Here is a 4,781-nt window from a genome sequence, read left to right as displayed (position 1 = left end):
TCTGTCCCTTTTCCTGCTGCTCCCCATTACAGTGGAAATGGTATCTGCAGCACCATATCCACCTCTCTGTCCAGTTGGCTTCCTGCTGGGTTCTGCAAATATAGGAGGCACTGGGTGAAAATCGCCAGTGGGGAGGAAAGGGCAATTTGGGATTTCCCCTTTCTCATACACCTCACATTGTATCTAGGAACAGGTTCAACAGCTCCATTGCTTGATCTCCCAAAAGCCAGGCCCTGTGTGATATCACTTTCTGCTGTGAAGCTCAGACCTCTGCACTTTTGTATCATCACTTGTCATTTATTGCTCCAGCCTTAGGTTGTTGCTTCTTCATGCAGTCGCTTAACCCTTTATGCAGTGACTTAGCCCTTAGCTTCATGAACCCCTGCTTTTGGTCTCAGTTCCTTTATCAACTGTACACATGGATCATGTTTCAACAAACTAAAGTGGTTTCTGTTTCCATGACTGTAGCATGACTGATATAGCAACTCTGAAATCTCCTTTCCAAGTAGCTCTTTTTTTTGGAAGTGTGTCTTCCCTACTCAACAGCTATTGGAATGGAATCCTTACTTCAGCCAAGATGAGCCTATCCCCTAACCATCTTTTCTGAGCCCACTTGTCCCACTCTGGACTGAATATGGTGCCCACTCTTTGCCCAATTGATTGGTCCAGGAAAAGTCCCTGGAAAACATGAATTAATGAATTCCTTTCCTGATATATTTTGACTAGGAGGGGCTCCAGTTTCTCTTTGTTCCTACTGAGTATCCATTAATATATAAAATGCAGAGACTATAAAGTATTGTTTTTCTTCCTTCATAATACTTAAAAGTTTTTATTGTGGTGAAACATACACAACATAAAATTTATCATTTTGACTATTTTAAAGCATACAATTTAGTGAAATTAAATATATTCACACTGCTGTGCAACTATCATCACCATACATCTCCAAACTTTTTAATCATCCCAAACTGAAACTTTGTAGCTATTAAACATTAAGTCCCTATTTTTATCTAGGTTACCAAGTCTTTGGTAATCACTAGTTAATTTTATGTTCCTATGAATTTAACTGCCCTGGATAACATAAATGGCACTATACAGTATTTCTTCGTCATTGACTTGTTTATTTTGCTTAGCATAATGTTCTCAGGTTTATTTACGTTATAGGATGTGTCAGATTTTCCTTCCTTTTTGAGGCCGAATATTATTCCACGGCACACATATACACATATAATACATATTTATGGTTAATGATTAAAAATATTGAACAAATTTTCATTCATCTGTTGATAGGCAATTGAGTTGTTTCTACTTTTTGGCTATTTTGAACAATGCAGATATGAACATTGCTAAACAAATACATGTTTGAGTTCCTGCTTTCAATTTTTTTGATATATAACTAGAATTAGAATTGCTGGATTCAATGGTAATGTTATATTTAATTTTCTGAGGAACCGACATATTATTTTCCATAGTAGCTGTGTCACTTTGTGTTCCCAACAGCGGTGTACAAGAGTTTTAATTTGTCCACCTCCTCAGCAAAACTTGCTTTCTGTTTTTTTTTTTTTTTTTAATAGTAGCCATCTTAATGGAGTAAAAGTTATCCCATCATGGTTTTGATATGCATTTCCCTAATGATTAATGGTGTTAAGCATTTTTTCATGTATTCATTAGAGATTTGTATACATATTTAGAGAAAGTCTATGCAAGTCCTTGCACACTTTTAAGTTGTTATTTTTTTAGTTGTTGATGTTGAGTTGTAGTTTTTAAATATAATCTTAATCTTAATATCTTATCAAATTTTTGATATCTTCTTCCATTCTGTGAGTTGTCTTTTTACTCTGTTGCTGATGTGTTTTGATGCACAAAAGTTTTAATTTTGATCAAGTTCAATGATCTATTTTTTTGTTTGTTTCTCACACTTTTGATATCATAGCCAAGAAATCATTGCCAAATCCAATAGAATGAAGCTTTCTCCCTATATTTTCTTGTAAGAGTTTTTATAGTTTTATGTTTGTCTTAAATCAATTTTTAGCTATTTATTTATTTTTTTTAGGTGAGGCAATCCTTGGATGACCTCACATTGCAAGGACCTTGTCAGCTTACAATCCCTTATTTTTAAAATTTTTTTTACACCTGCAGCACCTGGTCTTCCTAGGTGGTCTCCCATCCAAGTACTAGCAAGGCCCGGCCCTGCTTAGCTTCCGAGATCAGTTGGGATTGGGCTTGTTCAGGGGAGCATGGCCGTAGACAGTTAATTTTTGAATATGGTAGAAGGGTCCTACTTCATTCTTTGGCATGTGAATATCAAGTTTTCCCAGCACCATTTATTGAGAAGACTGTGCTTTCCTCCATTAAATTGTTTTGAAATTCTTAGCAAACGTCATTTGACCGTATATAAAAATGTTTATTTCTAAACTCTAATTTAGTCTATTCTATTGATCAATAGATCTGTCTTTATGCTAGTACCACATAGTAAGTTTTGCAATCAGAAAGTGTGATATTTCCAAATTTGTTCCACTTTTTTAAGGGTTTTGTTTGTTTGGTTTTTGTTTTTGTTTTGCTTGTTTGTTTGTTTTGGTCTTGTTGGGATCCCATGAAATTCCATGTGAACTTCAGGATGAGTTTTTCTATTCCTCCAAAACACATTGTTGGTATTTTGATAGGGATAGCACTGAATCTGCGGATTACTTTGGGGAATGTTGACATCGTAACAATATTAAAACTTCATATTATGAACCCAAATGTCTTTTCATTTATCTATGTCTTCTTTAATTTCTTTCAGCAATATTTGAGGTTTTCAGTGTGCAAGTCTTTCCGTTTCTTGGTTAATTTTATTTCTAAGTATTTAATTCTTTTCTATCCTATTGTAAATGAGATGATTTTGCTTAATTTCTTTTTTAGATTGCCATGTTATTATGTGAAACTGCAGCTGACTTATGAGTATTGATTTTTTATCTTGCTGTTTTGCTGATTTTGTTTATTCTAATAGGACTTTGTGTGTGTGTAATCTTAGGGATATCTACATATAAAATCATGTCATCTGTTAACAGAGAGAATTTTATTTCTTTCGTATTCTGAATACTTTTATCTATTTTTCTTGCCTTTTTACACTGGCAAGTACTTCCAATATGATGTTAAATAGAGGTGACTAAAGTGGGATTTGTTGTCTTGTTCCTGATTTTAGGGGAAAAGTTTCAGTCTTTAACCACCAAGTTTGATATAACTATGAATTTTTCATGCATGGTCTTTATTATGTTGAGGAAATTTTCTTTTAATTCTTGTTTGTTGACTGGTTTTTATTTTAAAAGATGTAATCAACATTTGTAGAATACCTCACCAAAAATAGCAGAACACATTCTTCTCACGCTCACATGTAACATTCACCAAGAGAGACCACATTTTGAGACATAAAGCACACCTTAACAAATGTAAAATATATATATATACATATATATATATATACACACATATATATAAAAATCTTAAAATGAATGTCTCAGATCACAATGGAACTAATCTGGAAACCAATAACAGGATGATAGCTGAAATATCCTAAAATACCTCGATATTAAACAATACATTTTTATATTACACAGAGATCAAACAAGTTTCACGAGAAACTAAAGAATATTTTAAACAAAATGGAAACAAAAACACAACTTAGCAAAATTTGTGAAATGCAGTAAAAGTTGTTGAAGAAGACTTGTAAGATTTACTTTTGCTCCGATATGTCGTTTTATGAAGGCTGTGAACTAAACGTGGAGAGAGGGGCTAAGGAGACCCCGAGTGGCTCTTTGGGTGTTTTAAAAACTCATCTGAGTGGAGAAAATATCCATGCTGTTTCCCATTAATTTTTTTAGCCTCAGGTAGTTGTTTTGGGAGATTCTGAGTTCCTCAAGAGCCTTCAAATGAGGGGACGGGGCCTAAAGCCAAGTGACTATATAGAGTTAGGGGGCTGAAGTGGGAAGGGAAAAATCTGACCAAGGTGGCTAGAGGGATGGAGTACATGGTAATTTTGAAGGGAGACATATTAAAAACTCGAGGTCTTGGACTAGCCAGTACTTCTTTCCACTTGATTTTTTAACTGCCAGAATGAAAGTGTTGCTTGGGTTAGAAGTGGGAAACGGGAGTTCCTTACCTGGTAATCCTTGAAATACTGAGCAGACTCAGTCAGGTTTCTCTGATTTTAAATTATATTGAAGAATTTAGGAAGGAGAATGGAGGGATCTGTCTCTACCTATCATGATGTTCTATTGTGAATTCCACAACCTATTAATGCCTGATAGCAGCTAAATTTCTTGCCCACAAAGAAAAGGAATCCCGCGCACTAATTGGCTTCAGTTTTCATTAAGATGGATGCTAGGTTGAAGAGGACAGTGAACTTAGGAAAGTCAGAGAAAGCCATTAGGAAACTTAGATGTAAGGGAAATGAATAAAGGGACTTGTGGAAGGAGTCCTTCAGGAGCTTGGCAAATTTCAGTACCCTAATTTATGAGGTTACCAGGGTAGCAGGACTAAAAATGAAATTGTGTTGAGCTTTAAGGAATTCTATAGAGATATTGGAGGACTGAAAGCAAATGATGAAGTGAATTGTCAGACTCCACCACTGACAATTTTTGGTGAGTCTGAGGAAGAAGGTGAAAAATGAAGCTGCGTTAAGGATACAATGCATCACATCAATATTGATGAGAAATGTGGTAGGATGCCCTTCAACTAATATGGATAATATCACCTTTTGAATTTAGTGGGAATTAAGAACATGGAACACTTGCCTCCTCAGA

The 4,781-nt window shown here is 35.0% G+C and overlaps 1 pseudogene; it reads right to left on the bottom strand.

Annotated features, from left to right (window-relative positions):
- Positions 1-2,130: 2,130 nt before the first annotated feature.
- Positions 2,131-2,249, bottom strand: LOC118604973 (annotated as a pseudogene).
- Between the last annotated feature and the right edge of the window lie 2,532 nt (positions 2,250-4,781).

Source organism: Rousettus aegyptiacus, unplaced genomic scaffold (assembly GCF_014176215.1).
Source record: "Rousettus aegyptiacus isolate mRouAeg1 unplaced genomic scaffold, mRouAeg1.p scaffold_m13_p_1, whole genome shotgun sequence".
Classification (NCBI taxonomy): Eukaryota; Metazoa; Chordata; class Mammalia; order Chiroptera; family Pteropodidae; genus Rousettus; species Rousettus aegyptiacus.
This window is presented reverse-complemented; position numbering and strand designations above follow the sequence as displayed.